This window comes from Nannospalax galili, unplaced genomic scaffold, assembly GCF_000622305.1.
Source record: "Nannospalax galili isolate Female #2095 unplaced genomic scaffold, S.galili_v1.0 scaffold2368, whole genome shotgun sequence".
NCBI classification, from domain to species: domain Eukaryota; kingdom Metazoa; phylum Chordata; class Mammalia; order Rodentia; family Spalacidae; genus Nannospalax; species Nannospalax galili.
Genome location: NW_008358024.1, coordinates 107193 through 123724, shown reverse-complemented (window position 1 = coordinate 123724; position 16532 = coordinate 107193). Strand labels below are relative to the sequence as shown.

At 44.2% G+C, this 16532-nt stretch overlaps 1 non-coding gene across 1 annotated transcript; it reads left to right on the top strand.

Moving 5' to 3' along the window:
• The first annotated feature begins 15576 nt into the window (after window positions 1–15576).
• Window positions 15577–15680, top strand: LOC115068117. Its single transcript, XR_003847492.1, has one exon. It is a non-coding gene; the product is annotated as a U6 spliceosomal RNA (small nuclear RNA).
• Window positions 15681–16532: the final 852 nt, after the last annotated feature.

The following is a 16532-nucleotide window of genomic DNA, read 5'->3' as shown; positions in this document are numbered from 1 at the left end:
AACCCCAAAGAAATCTATCACTTATCAATCCTTCATAAAATACTTAAAGCTCTATGTACTGAAGGAAAATCAATTTCAAGAGCTGAATCATAAAAGTTTCAAGCAATGCCATGACATAAAGTAAGAGGATTTGAGCACAGAGGCAATCCAATTATAGCCACTGAGTGTTAAAAACATGATTAACTCTTTCTTGATTGATCATGCCCTTCTTGTATTATTGACTCCAAAGTTTGTGCAAAAATAGTCACAAAATCCAGTACACTGGGTCGCAGTCTATGCAGGAGAAAGGTGAGCGGTTAGCCCTTACAATCTCAATGTCAAATGAAAGGCAGTGATTATGTGTGTGTCGTCTGCAGTCCTCATTATTGATGATGCTGTCTACAAGAGTTGGAGGAGGGGCCCAATATTGTACTGCAACAACTTACAGTCCCAGCACATAAGAAAAAAGTAAGTGTACTTATTAAAAACATAAAAGATGATGGTATATAGAAATCAATTCTGTAAGTTATGCAAAAGAGTAAAATGTGGAAGACTCATCCAGGGAGAAGACATATGCAAAGAAAAATTTAAGCTGTGCCCCATGGACTGCTCCCTTTCCATATCAGACCGAGCCTGTGCGTCCCCATTCCACATAAACACACTGTGCTAACTTAGCTCCTCATGTTCACTCAGATTTCGCATCAATATTCTTGGGCCAGTTTATACATTGATGTCAGTCAATGCCTCTGTTTAATTGCCTTCATAAAGCACAGCCCTTCCAAAGCCCCCACAGCCTACCTTTCCAATACCACCGACCTGATAGCACAGACTTAACAATCTGTAATTTTATGACATAGGCTTTGTCATAGTTCTGTCAACTTGGCACAAATTTGACACACTGGGAAGAGGAAATCTCAGTTTAGGATTTCCTCCATCTGGTTGGCCTGTGGTCATGTCTATGGGCATTTTCTTAATTGTTAGTTGATGTAGAAGGGCCCAGCTCACTGTGGGTGGTGCCATCCCTGGGCAGGTGGACCTGGGCTGTATAAGACAGGTAGCTAAGTACGTCAGGGGAAGCGAGCCAGTGAGCAGAGTTGCCCCATGGTCTCCACTGAAGGTCCTGCCTCCAGGTTTCTGACTGAGTGCCTACCTTGACATCCATTGGTGATGACTGTAATTTGAAAGCTGAAGTAAACCCTTTCCTCCCCAAGCTGCTTTTGTTTAGAGTGTCTAATCACAGCAACAGAGATGTAAACTAGAAGAGGAATTGGTACAGGGGATGTGGGGTCTTGCTGTGACGACCTCACCATGTTTTGGGGGGCAGGGAGGGGTATGGAAGATTTTGGAGCTTTTGGCTGGGAAAGCCAGTGAGTGCTCAGAGCTTAATGAGCTGCTGTGGGAACTTGGAAGAGACGGTTGGGAGAGATAAAGACAGGAGAAGCCTGGCTTGTGATGGTCCTGTGCCAAAGTTGACAAGTGGGTGGGGGGATGGTATCATTTTCACTAACTGGACACAAACCTAGACATGCCTGGAAAGAGGGAATCCAATTGGAAATTGCCTCCATGGGCCTGCCCTATGGACATGTCTGTGAGGTGTTATCCTTATTGCTATTTGAGGAAGGAGGAGGGCCCAGCCTACTGTGCATGCTGCCATCCCTGGGAAGGTGGGCCAGACCTATGTAAGGAGGAGGCAGTAAAGAGTTCCTCCATGGTCTCTGCTTCAGTTCCTGCCTCCGGGTTCCTGTCGTGGCCTCCCTCCATAATGGACTGGGACTGGGACATGTAAGTCAACAAGGGGAAGCGAGCCAGTGAGCAGAGTTGCCCCATGGTCTCCACTGAAGGTCCTGCCTCCAGGTTTCTGACTGAGTGCCTACCTTGACATCCATTGGTGATGACTGTAATTTGAAAGCTGAAGTAAACCCTTTCCTCCCCAAGCTGCTTTTGTTTAGAGTGTCTAATCACAGCAACAGAGATGTAAACTAGAAGAGGAATTGGTACAGGGGATGTGGGGTCTTGCTGTGACGACCTCACCATGTTTTGGGGGGCAGGGAGGGGTATGGAAGATTTTGGAGCTTTTGGCTGGGAAAGCCAGTGAGTGCTCAGAGCTTAATGAGCTGCTGTGGGAACTTGGAAGAGACGGTTGGGAGAGATAAAGACAGGAGAAGCCTGGCTTGTGATGGTCCTGTGCCAAAGTTGACAAGTGGGTGGGGGGATGGTATCATTTTCACTAACTGGACACAAACCTAGACATACCTGGAAAGAGGGAATCCAATTGGAAATTGCCTCCATGGGCCTGGCCTATGGACATGTCTGTGAGATGTTATCCTTACTGCTATTTGAGGAAGGAGGAGGGCCCAGCCTACTGTGCGTGCTGCCATCCCTGGGAAGGTGGGCCAGACCTATGTAAGGAGGAGCGTGTGTGTGTGTGTGTGTGGTGTACATGTACATGTATGTGGCTATAGTTATGGCAATCTGTGTGTACAACTAAACTCTCACTAGAGAAGGTACTGAGGTAGGAAAGAGCCACTGAAATTCTTGCTTTATATGGTTTAGAGTCTGAGGGTTATTTCTGGGGAATTTTCCTTAAGGTTTCTTCATAGTGCGAGGTATCACCACATTCCCAGCAGCTGAGTCACACTTCATAGGAAATGCTCCGAGGATGAGATGTATTTCTACTACTAGATGCTAATGAAGAAGAACCAAGACCAGATCTGTTGCCAAGATGATCTACATCAGGAAATGAACCTCTTTGGGCCATCCACCTGGGTCAGGACTGAGTGCCAGGCTGGGCGTGGGACTGGGTGAGGGGCTGGGTGAGGGGCTGGGTGCAGGGCCGGGTGCACTGGAGGAGAGCTGACCTGGCTTCATCACTCCAGTATCATCCTCCACTCCTAGTCCTGAGCCTTTCTTTACTCTAGCTTAAGCTTATTCAGCAAAGATTTGACAAGGACATACCATGTGATTTGCTTCATTAAGTAAGAGCTTTGAGAAAAATCCATGTGTATACTAGATCCCTTCTGTGGAGGAGATTTTTACAAATTTCTATAATGCAAGGCAAATGTGTGTGCATACTCTGAACCTGAGTGTAAGGGCAGAGAATGGAGCTGCAGACATCCTTTGAGGATGTGTTCACCTTGGAGAGCACTGATGGAGGAGTCCTGTAGACTTGCACTGCTGAGAGGTATACAAGCCCAAATAGGATGGGAAAGGGGAGAATTATAAATGAAGAGGAGAGAGAAAAACCAAAGATCGGTCCAGGGAGCCAGAGCTGCCCTCACAGGCTTCTTCTGTGTCATCTACTCCGTCAAAGTGTTTAGAAACCAGGGTCTGCAGCTGAGGGTTTAACAAGCAATGAAATGCCAGCGGCAAGATTCTGAAAGACCGGGAAGGAATTCCAGGTAAATGATTTTCATCTTATGATGTAATACGGTAACAGAAGTTTTTAGAACATAGCATAATTCGATCAAGTCTGATCCAAAACAAAGGGGAGATGCAGGCGCGTGGCCAACAGTCTAGACGCCATCACAGACGTGCGGCTTGCTAAGCTGAGGCGAAGGAGACGCTGCAGAGGCCAGGGCTGCACACCCGGCCAGGACCACCTCATAGCGCTCTGACGTCACCCTGTTGTGCCTGTCAGGCTGACATCACAGATGAGGGAAATGAAACCCTGGGTGGGGGCTGAAGGATTGTGAGAGCAAGCAACATGTTAGATAGGCACATGTATGATGAAGGGAGGGAGGAGACTGTGAGCTCGGATCTGTTCAAACACAAAAACACATGTATGATGAAGGGAGGGAGGAGACTGTGAGCTTGGATCTATTCAGGATTTCAAGCTACCTCGGGCCCTTAGACTTCCATCTCTATTTCCCTAGCAACATCATCAACCTCCAGTACAACCCACTTACAGTAAGATTATCTCAACCCTAGTACTGTGTGTTGCTCTAAACTCTCTGATGAGCATGGCGTGCATCACAGCACTGTTCGGATCTCAGACCTCTGCTCCTGCTCTGACTTAAGTCATCAAGTCTACTGCCTTTACTCTAACCATAGGCCCTCCTTTCTTTATAAAGGCCCCTGGTGGGCAACAATGTCCTACTGTAGCCACAATCAATAATTACTGAGTGGGAATTAGATGCTCAGAATAGTAGTAACATAGAAAGGACAGGGAGAGGAGGAAGAAACAAGGATCAAGGGGAGGACAGGAAGAAAGAGAGAGGAGAAGTCTCTCCTACTTGACCTAGTTGGAAAGACCAAGGGACATTAGGACAAGATGATGGTTTAGAAATTGTCTCTCTGTGACCTGGAGAAGGAGAAGAGTCGGAATAGGAAAGAATACGGACTTTTCCAAAGCATGAGCAATTTGCTTCTCTCTTTATAAAGCACTCACAATAGAAAAGAATCTATTCTGGAAGCAAATACTTTTAAATGTATGTCTGATAAAAAATCTTGTTCTTGAATATGTAAAGAACACACCTGAAAACATGAAAAATGAAAACCAATGTCTAAAAGTTCCAAGAAAAGAGGCGTAAGAGGAGGGAGAACAGCAGGGACAGTGCTTCTTGCACTCCAAAGAGATTGAAACTAAACAGTCTCTGGGCTGGAGAGATGGCTCAGCTGTTAAGAGCACTGGCTGCTCTTGAAAAAGACTCCAGTTCAATACCCAACACCCACATGGCAACTAACAACCGTCTATAACTCCAGTTCCAGGTGATTAGGCACCCTCTTCTGACTTCATCAGACATTGCATACACATGGTACACTTATGTGCAGGCAAAACACTCACACACATTAAATAAAAATAAATCTTAAAAAGTTTAAAAATTAAAAATATTAAAAGGATTTTTAGAAGTCTAATCACACTAGATCCTGGAGTAACCACAAGAATTCCCGTTATGTGTTATATGTGGAAATGGGAACTGGAACTGATACCTCAGTGACCCGGAAGTTTTAGGGATACTAAATGTACATTTGTCATCCAACCTAATAGTCGTCTTCAGTCCACCAAAAATGAAGCCATTTGTTACAGAGGAACTTTGGTCATGATAACGAAAAGAGCCACAAATATGTACCCATTGTCCAAACGAAAAACGAAAGGAAATAAATCCACACAGCGGAATATTACCCAACAGTAAAAGAGAAACACTAAATCAGGTACTCTGAAAAATATTACAGGATGCAGTCAGACAAAAGAACAGAGTCTCAATGGCAGACAGCAGGAGGTACTGCTATGGGTCAGGGCTGAGGGGGTGGGTGACTGCACAGGAATTCAGGGAAACTTCCAGATTGATGGGAATTCTCTGTATCATTGTGCTGGTTAGTTTTTTTTTTTTGTCAACTTGATACAAACTACAGTCACCTTGGGGCTGGAGAGATGGATCAGTGGTTAAGAGCACTGGCTGCTGCAGAGGACCTAGGTTCGATTCCCAGAACCCACACAGCGGCTATGAACCGTCCTTAACTCCAGTTCCAGGGGAATCCGAAGCCCTCTTCTGACCTCCGTGGCATTGCACAGCACGGACATGGGTACACTCACATACATGCAGGAAATACACTCTTGCGCATAAAATAAAAATAATAAATAAAATATTTTAAAAAGAAAACAAAATAATGCTTTATTTAACTCATAAAATAATTTTAAAAACAAACAAACTACAGTCACCTGGGAAGACAGAACCTCGACTGAAGAATTCCCCAGATCACATTGGCCTGTGGCCATGTCTGTGGGGCATTTTCTTGACTGCTGGTCGATGCAGGAGGGGCCCAGTGCTCTGTGGGTGGTGCCATCCCTGGGCAGGTGGGCCTGGGCAAGCCAGGAGCAGGATCCCAACCTGGTCTCGACTTGAGCACCAGCCTCTGTGTTCCTGCCTTGGCTTCCCGCCTTGGTTCCCTCAAGATGGACTGTGACCTCTGAAGGTGAGACGGACGAAGCCTTTCCTCCCCAGGTTGATTTTGGCCAGTGTTTTACCACAGCACCAGAAAACAAACTAGGACAATCCTGGCTGCTGGGATGATTGCACAACCATAAGCAACTGAAATGATTTCCAACTGAAAATGTCTGCACCTTCTTGTATGTAAGTTACACTTCGCTTAAGCTTTTTAACTTAAAACTTTAGAACACAGCACTGCATGCACACAGTCCACTTCAGAATTTAAATGCAGTTCACCCGGACTTTCTTCATGAAGCCTTACCTGAAACTCAGGAAGAACATAATCAGGCATAAATTGACATTTTTCTGTGTGCTAAGAATAGTTACTGTGCTTTGATCTACCCTGAGTTGTCTAGAATTTCTACATCCAGTAAGAACTCCACTTGCTCCCTGGCTATATTTAAATTGCTATCCATTAACAATAAAAATGTAAAAGTGCTTCAAGCATAACATCCTTCCACAGCCAGCTCAGAAGATTTTATTGGATAGCATTAATCTAAATTTTCTCACTAGAAATTAAGTATATGTTTTCAAAACTAAATGGAAAATATATTAATTTTGCATTTTGCCTGTATTCGCACTGACTGGGTTAGAAATGTGGTATTTAGGAGTGGCCTGTATGGATGCCCAGCCGTGAACACAAAGCTGTAAACTTCTATATTTTTATGCAGAAAGAAGTGAATATTTTAGAGGGTTTCTGGCTAGAACACAGGTCAGGGATCACAGGAAGCAACCATCTCTGTGCAGCAGTCTAAGATAAAGGTCCCTGGGGTTGTGAACTGACTAAATATTGAGGGGCACGCGGGGGAACAGATGGAAGGCGGACGATGGACGCTCGCTCACTCGTTCGTTCGGCACCGGCCTTCAATTCCACCCAGCAGACTTCAACAGGAGAAGTTCAGCGATTCTTTTCCCTTTTCTAAGACGTGCATCGAAGAGGTGTGACCGCCACCAGATAGAGTGTCTTCCTGATTCTCCGGGCTCGTCGTCGGAATATTGATTGTGTAGACGGCACACCGCAGGGGGACTTCCCAAGGACTAAACGCGCTGTCGTGGTGATGGTGTCTGAGGCAGAGGTGGGAGGTGCAGCAGTGCTGTGGGCCTGTGCACTCTGTCCCCTGCACTTCTCACGCTGCGAAGACCAGCCGTCCTCAAGTTTTCCGCATCTCCATGCTACAGTTTTTACTAAAAATTGTTAAGAACTTGTCCTGCAATTTCTCTGCCTTCATGAGATGCGCATGCCCATCACCCGGAGAAGCTCTGTGAAACAATAGTAGGTGATTACTGTATTTTAAAAGTGAAATCTTTATGTGCCCTGATTCCAAACGGTTCCACTTTGTGGGGTGTGGAGTGTGGAGTGCCCCTCCCAGGAGCCTCCCCCCCTCAGGAGATGGAGCCGCCCTGGGAAGACCGGCCTTTATCAGCTCCCGGGGTGTGTTTTCCATTTTTATTGCTGGTCATGCACTACCATGAGATTGAAATTGCACTGCTCTATCTCTCCACACCAGCCGAGCGCAGGCTGGAAAACCATGTGAGGCGCTTACTCTTTTCAAGCAAAGAGTAAAAAGCATCTTTAAGAAAGTTTTATTTTGACTTCTGAGGAAAGTCAGACTCTGCTACCTATTTGTATATGTTTCAAGGCCCAAGCTCCTGAACATCAGTCAGCACCGCCCATCTCTGACTTCACAGTGGCTTTCCCAACCTAGCTGCAGTGCATGAGAGTCCTTCCTTCAGAGTTCTCCCCAGGACCCCGCCCGTCTCTGCACCTGTGCAATCCCGGTGCTTTGACCCGGAGCCTTTCCGCCCTTATGTCTGTTTTACATATGAATTCCTGCACCATAAATCTCCAATAGCCATATCGCTAATAAATGTATTCCATTATCTGACATCTCCATAAAGGTGGCGTACCCTAGTATAGAATACACATTGAATTCGTTACTTTTCTCATTTCTGTGAATTTACCAGACAAGAAGCACCTTAGGGAAGCAGGACTGGGTTCAGCTTGCTGGTCCAGACAAGATGGCAGCATCAGGGAGGGCGTGGGTGCAGGTAGGAGGCAGTGTCCGACTGGGCACTGGCGTCTGCAGTCCAGGAAGCAGAGAGTAAACAGAAACTGGGTCTGGGTTATAAAAGCACAAAGCTCAGGCCCAAGGCCCTACTTCCTCCAGCAAGGGCGTGCCTCTTAAGGGCTCCACGTCCTTCCCAAACACCATCACCAGCTGGAAACTAGGTGTTCAGACACATGAGTCTGGGGGTGGTGTTTCACATTCACAAGATACAGTATCTATGTTTCTCCATGCTGGTTTATTTTAAACTGTTCTGTGCCATACCACGGGCTGCATTTGCTCTCGGTTATAAACACCAGTAAACATAAGAGGAGCAGAAATCGAATGCTGACTTTTAAACTATGGTCCTGCCTTCCATCTAGAGCAGTGCCAGAGTGGTCTTCCACAGCCCAGGTAAGCAGAGGGAAGGAAAGGGAGCCACAGAGGGACCCAGAAGCCGCACGCCTCAGTTGCAGCAATGAAACACTCAGAAAGATGGCAAGTAAGTTAAGGCCTCGGCCTGCCACATCCAAGTAGAGTTTGTGCAAGGAAAGCAACGGAACACCAGTCAAAGCAGGAAGGTTTAATTTGCCCTGCTCTTTCCTCCTCACATCACTTCTGTGCTTGACCCCAAGTGCGTTCCTCAGTCCCTTTCCACTTTATTTATTGAGGCAGGGTGTCTCACCGAACCCAGAGCCTACGAGTTCTGGCTAGCCTTATCAGTCAGCTTGTGGAAGGATGTCCTGTCTCTTCCTCCTGAGTGCTGAGATTACAGGCCATGCCTGTCTAGGCTTTATGTGTGTTCTGGGGATCTGAACTCTGGTCCTAAGAAAGCAATAGTGTCAAAACTACATACTCTCTGAGGCCAGCAGCCTAACTCTATAGGAAAGAAAGAACTGCATCAGAGCTCTCTGGAGCCCTGTCTTCTGTAAAATTTTTGTCTCTAGAACCACCACAAAAACTTTCACTTAGTTCTGGGTATTTATTGAAAACAATCAGTAGTAATTGTTTAACATCGCATTTCCCAGAGAAATGGACAATATTTGGGGGGAATAAGAGGTTCTCAAACAACTCAAAAGAAAAGCAGAGGGGATGATGTTCATGGAAAGCTTTGAGATGCTCCAACCTAGTCCTGGGAACCTCAAAACCCACGTACATTTGCAGGGGTGTATGAGTTCTCAGAAAGGACCTGAGGATGCCCAGGATGCTCACTTGTGGTCAACTTCAAGGATGTGTACCAGTAGGAAATGAAGACCAAGGTTTCACCTACAGTCAGCTACAAAGATGTATGCAACAGGAAGTGGAGGTCAGGGTCTCACCCATGGTCTGCCTCAAAGATGCCTGCAGCAGGAAGTGAGCACTATGGCAGGTCTGGGAACTACAACAGCTTTGAAGATGAGTACACAGCCCATGGTAGATACATTCATACAGAGTCTTGCACCATCGGTAGAGACTTACTCATTTAAGACATTTTAAGAATATTTTATTTATTATTTTTCTTTTATGTGTATTGCCTGCATGTAAATGCATCCGTATTGTGCAATGCCCATGGAGGTCAGAAGAGGGCACTGGAGTTTTGGATAATTGTTGGACACCTAACTAACAATTAGTTAGGGTGCTGAGACTCAAACCTAGGTTTTCTGCAAGAACAGCCAGTGTTCTTAACTGCCAACCATTGTTCCAGTCCCTGATTTAAGGCATTCGAAGAAACATCAATCCAAACATTAGCTAATAATGATCAATGACCACAGCAGAAATTTCAGTATTAGGGCATTAAAGAACACAGAATTTAAGAGTTAGTTCAAAACATGGGGCTGGAGAGATGGCTCAGCAGTTAAGAGCACTGACTGCTCTTGCAGAGGACGAGAGTTCCATTCCCAGCACCCACATGGTGGCTATGAACCGTCCTTAACTTCAGTTCCAGGGGAATCCGAAGCCCTCCTCTGACCTTCACGGCATTGCACGACACGGGTGCACTCACGTACATGCAGGCAGTACAGTCATACACATAAAATAAAAATAAATTAAAAAAAGAAAAGAAATCAATAAGAACTGTGCCTAAAACAGCACACACTGTGAATTTTCTAAAAAATGCACTAAGATATTATATAGATGTATGTGTTCAAAATAACATATTCTCTATGCATTCAACTTATATATAAGAAAACTGTGTCTAAAGAGCTAAAAATATGAGAATAATTTGTCATGAGATTGAGAACATCAAAAAAGAGATAAATGTATCAAGTATAAATTCTGGAATTGGAAAATATAAAATTTCTGCAGAAAATTTCAATAGAAAAGCTGTATTGATCAGGGAGGAACAGAAGTAACAGTGTGAAATGCATATTAAGAGCTTTAATAGACTGGCTCACATCATGCAGTCTGGGTAGTCCAACAGTGGCTGACTCATACAAGTGGCCAAGAATCCAGTAGCCGCTCCTTCCCATGGGCCGTGTAAAAGGTGCAGCCCACATTTAAGGTGGTCTTCCTCATCAATTAGCCTTCAAGACCGTTCCTCACAGACAAGACCACAGGCCGAACTGACCCAGATAATTCTCACTACGTCTCTCTCCCCAGGTGATTCTACGTTGTGTCAAGTTGACAGCTAAAACTAGCCAGCACAGAGCACGCCACAGTAATTTGCATTGGGAAAAGTGAAAATCAGGCAAGTGAGTTTATATTGTCCAGTCTGAAGCACAGAACTTTTTAAAAGATAAATAAAAATGAACAGAGCTCACCGAAATCTGGGGAACCATTAAGTGTCACGATGTGCGTGCAACGGACGTCTCAAGACGCAAGAAAGGAGGAAAGGGAAAACCAGTAAAGAGAAACAGCGCCAGAAAAGGAAGGAGGCCTGACTTGTGTCCCCAGATCCCAGGTAAAAGCCAGACAGGCCTGATGACCCGCATGGAATGCTAGAACTCTGAAGGCAGAGACAAGGGATCCCCCAGGCAGGCTGACTAGGCGGATTTCCCAAGCTCTGAAATCAGCAAGAGACTCGACCTCAATAAAGTTGGTAAGAATATCAGCTTCAGGCCTCCACACACATGTACACACACTCACATACACATGTACACGCGTATACCCACACACATGCTAACGAGATGCATGTATGTCAAACGCATGTGCATGTAAATTAAAAGAATGCCTGAAAACATCTCATTTTATGAAAAACATTCTGGAACTCAATAAAATCTAGGAAAGTTTTAAGCAGATATGAAGTAAAATACAATCATAATCAGAACATCAGAGGCACAGAAAAACATTATAAGTAGAAGAAAGATATGAGTCACCATGCGCATGAGCACTGAGCACCTAGATCAAGCAACTTGCTTCTCGTGGAGGGCAGAAAACAGTGGAATATGATATTCAAAATTCAGAAAGAGAAAGACTATCACCCAGGAATCCTACACCACGGATTTCTGTCCTGCAACAGTAAAGCATAAAGCACTACATTCTCAGACAGGCAAAACATCAGAGAATTGTCCATGACATTCACGCTTACGAGGTGCTGGACGGAGTCTAGAGCTGAGGTGACAGACCCAGTAGAGGAACAAAGGGAGCGACCGTGCTGGCTGCAGGGAAGTCAGTTCTGCACATGCAAACGTGCTTCTTAGGTCATAACTCTCTTCTGTCTGGTTGGCATGAAGCTGAGGAGATGTGTTAAGGAAGGTGGGGTCCGCTAAAGAGGGAAGTATGGCCATACTTCATTGTACACGTGCATGAATATTCCCAAGGTTAAAAAATTTAAAAGCAATTTCATAGAACAGTAATGGTAAAGCTGAGTGTAGACGTTTTCACTCTGTAAGGTTGGGGGTTCTCCAAAGGAAAAACAAAGGGGCGCCACAAAACGTCACCTCCAGAGTCATGAGAACCAAGCTGCGATTACATAAGATGTTAACTATAATTTCCCAGGGAACTGAGTTAACTCAGTGCCATGCTGTGATACATCCAATTAACATAAAAACACACAAATGAAGAAATAAAGCCCCACAAAACACATAAAGCACTGGAACACAATGGTTAGAGCATTCCAGCAGTAAATACATTAAAAGTAGATAGATTTGCCCATTCTAAGGGCAAGGATTGGCAGAATTACTCAGAAACAAAATTCAGCTACGTGTCAGTAAGAATACTTCCATGTGAAAGAAGCCAGCGAGTCAGAAATAACGATATGGAGATGTAGACCGTATGTCCAGTCATGTCAAAAAACTAGGATGAAAACAACCAGAGAAGGTAAATGAATCTCCAACGAAATGAACTGTATTTAAAATTACTAAGCTTATTATAATATTTACATACATGAGCAATCAATCATAGACTGCAACCATAAATATATATATATTTGCGTATATGCTGCATACACTATTTGAGATCCAATATATGAGGCAGAAAGCCAGAGATTGAAGGGGGATACACAACTCGGCATTACTGGTTGACTTCTTTAACCCTTGTTTTCAACCTGAGGATAAGCTGTGTAGGTGACCGTGGGGCTTTCTTTTTCTGAGAACAGCTTGGTCTATACTTGTTCTTCTCTCGGACTCCATAACTCTTTTATTCTAGGGACTCTGGGGCTCTTTCTCCTCATCCGATGGCTCAGCAATGCTACCGAAAGCTGCAGGAGTATGATACCTAATTCTTCACAGGTAACACATCTTAGTTCCTGATCTGTCGCTGTCACAAAAGCAACTTAAGGGGAAAGGGCTTATTATAGCTCCAGGTTCCATTCATCTTGGCCAAGAAGTCACAGCAGCAGGAGCCTGAGCAGCTGGTCACATGACATCCACAGTCGCACACAGCAATGAGTTAACATATGCATGCTGACTGATGCTCAGCTCACTGTCTTCACTCTACATTATACAGTTCAGAATTCTCTGCCTAAGGAATGGTGCCACAGTGGGTGGGTCTCCCCACGTCACATAACGTGATCAAGTAACCCACCCCAGACTTTCCCACAGCTCAGCCTGACCTAATGCTTCATTGAGACTCTCTTCCCAGGCACTTCTAGATTGTGCAGAATTGACTGTTAAAGCTAAGCCTTGAGCTAGTGAGATGGCTCAGCAGGTCAAGCACTTGCCACCAAGTCCAATGACCTGAGTTCAATCCTTGGGACCCACATGGTGAAAGGAAAGAGCTGACTCGTACAATTTGTCCTCTGATTGCTACACATAACCTGTGGCACCCACATGCCACCACACACACACACACACACACACACACACACATACACACATTAATAAACGTAGTTTTAAGAAAGGTTTTAAAAACTAATCACTGCACAATTGAAATGTTTGGTATTCTCTATCTCCTACCCAGTAGGACTGTGCATAATTTTACATCTTTACATTTTTATGCTTTTTGAGAAACTTCTGGGGGCTGTAGTGATGGCTCAGTGGTTAAGAACACTTGTTGCTCTTTCAGAAAACCTGAGTCTGGTTCCCAGCTTCCAAGTGGTGGCTCACAACTGCCTGTAACTCCAGTTCCAGGGGATTAGATGCCCTCTCCTGGTCTCAGGGCATTTTCACTCATGTACACATACAAACACATGGGCACATACAGTTACACATAAATTTAAAAACATAAAATAAATCTTAGTAAAGGAAAGCCTTCCTCCCCTCCCCCACAGCCATCCTTTTCTGTAACTGTTACTTGATACATGTTAGAATTTCAATTTTGTCCATTTTTCTTTCTCATGAATAATAAATTTTTACTAGAACCATGACGCTTAATGGTATGGCTGGTGACTTGAAGACAATTTCTGTTATTGGTGAAACCAGTTTATCTCAAGGGATTAATGATGCTCAGATCAATGAGCCATGAACTTCCAAAGGCATCAGTGACAGATGATCCATCATCATCTCTTCACACCGAACCACCTGTGACCACCCACAGAATCCTGCAGGCCCAATCCTTCTATAGCTTAATGAGCACCGGTCACAATCCCAGTGGCAATATCATGCAGCGCCAGAGACCTTAGCAACCACTGGGCAAGTCCTGCATCAACCCTGCCACTTGCTACTTATGTGACCTTATGAAGCTCAGTGAAATGATGTGCCTCAGTTTCCCCAGTTGTGAAATCAAGGTCACTTCAATGACAAGCCATCAAAGTGCCAAGCCCAATGCCTAAAACAAACTATTTCTGGCTCTGAGGCACCTCTGGAAAATAGCATGATGCCATGAAGCTCTCCTTTAACACCCTATGTGGGAAGAGGACACTGGGATCTGCAAATAAAGGGTAATAGGAAGCCACATGGAGCACTGTGTCCATCAATGGGGAGGACACCACAAGATGAGTGACATGGAAAGGCAGAAGGATCTGCTCTCCTGGCTTCCTACACCACCTCCCGTCAAATTGGCTCGTGGCACACGTTCTTCTTAAAGACCTGGTATGTTTTCATGATGTTTGCATTTACAATATCAAATGGTTTTAGTTATTTAACAATCCTGATTTGTTTCATAAGATTCATGTAGGAAACTTGTGTACTTAAAGCCAGCAAAATTACGCATTTATCCACAAGATGGGCAGGCCTGATGTGATGAGCTTCCCAGAAAGAACAAAGACAGAGCAGCTCCGTTGACCTTGAGGACTGAGCATCTATCTTCCTGTTCTACCTGATTATATCAGACTCAGTGTTGTTACCAAGGCCCCCCCTCACTTAAAACACCAGCATCATTCTGTGGAGACCACAGTCTGCTGTCATCTCCCAGAAGACTGTGACACACACCCGGACAGAAGGGACCTAAAATCAGAGCACTTTGATTCTTCTTGGCCGGAACGTTTTCTATTTTTATCCTTATTCCTCTTCCTGTTTTAGAATCCTGTATGTTCCTCCTCTCGTTCCAAAATAGACACATTACAAATGGAAAATTAGTGAGCGGCACATAAGAACGTGGTAATTATGTGACTGCCCAGCAATGAGATTAGATCCTATAATTTAAAACAATCACTGGCTGAGCTTTTTAATTCATACAGGGTAGAAAAGACAGGGCATTTGTTCTGGAAAAGTCTTTCTAATGTCTACTGGCTGTTATCCACAAACAAGAGCTTTTTTTTTTTTTAACAAATATTCCTTGACTGTTAAAATATGCAAATATATTTGGCTAAGAATTAATCACTAAAATGAAATCGTCTCACAGCGGGAAAGCATGCATTACAACATAGCATCACACATGAAGCCAAGCAGCTCTTGGCTTGCTCTAACCAGGAACAGCTCCAGTCGTTTTTCCAAACTTCACACGCACCAGTCCTAACCGGGTTTTAGTGAGGTCTTCTTTCCGACCTCTGCTGGGTAAATTTCCCCTCCTTTTCGGGTCCAGAGGAAGGTGAGCATTTGACCAATGCTCCAGAAGCTGATTTAAACCATCCCAGCCTTTATGAGACCAGGATAGCAGACTGCAACACAGAATGCCAGTGTGTAAGTGCATGCTGACACTTAGACAGTTCTCCTAAGAGCAGCACACCTGGGCTCAGTCTCCATGGAGCCCGGGAACAGACTTAGGCAGGTTTAGACATACAGTTCAATAGACACAAATGATAATGAACAAACACTGTGTTTAGAAGATAAGCACATTTAAATTTTCACCTTTAGGGGTCTATGTTAGCAGTGCCTGTGAAATAAATTGTAGTGCTCACTTCTGCGGCACATGTAAGATTGGAATGTTACAGAGAAGGTTGACATGGGCCCTGTGCAATGATGACACCCAAATTCGTGAACTGTTCTAAATTTATAAATAAAGAGGTCTATACAAAAAGAAAATGTATGAATCGTTTGGATTAAAACCCACAATTGGACATGTAACTAGAGGCCAGCAACAGATTATGGGGGGAAAATGGCTTAGTTTAACAAAAAAAAGTCTAAAACCTAAGTAAAAAGAGATTCCTTAGGAAACTTCATGGATTCCCAGCAAAATCTGAAACTAAAAATGAACTGTTTTTCTCTTTATTTTTCCTGTTTCTCCACCATCTGTGACCTCAAAGACACCCAGGACAGTACACTCTCAAACGTTTGACTGAATTGCCCTGACAGTCCCTCACCTCTGACCATCCACGGCATCTTGGTGCAATATCACTATCAGAAAGTGTCCTGGACCACCAAGAGGGGGAGTAAAGGTCACTATAAAACAAAATGGAAACTATTATTTTTAAGAAACAACAAATGCCAAAAATACTAAAATTTAATTTTCTGAATTTTATCCTCCCACACCGATTCGAAGCACTGCTTTTAACACAGATGTCTTCACACGCCTATCTAGACCGCCATCTGTTCTTGCTGTTTTATATATTGCAGTTTTGTAAGACATGCTAAGACCTGCAACATGACTCAAACACACGCTCAGCAACAGTTCGCTGCCAGTTCCAGGGGTGTTTTAGGGGATGGTCCTGACCCTTGGTCAAATTGAGGCTGGATGGTTAATGGCTTACAGTTTTTAATGTATATTTTTATTGAGGTTTGTGCATTTCATATAATAGATGTTAATCAAATTTAGACCCCCCTTCCTCTTCCACACTCTCCCATACCCCCTCACCAAATTTCATGTGTTCTGTCAGTCTATTAAGGTCTACCTAATCAAGCATTTGTAC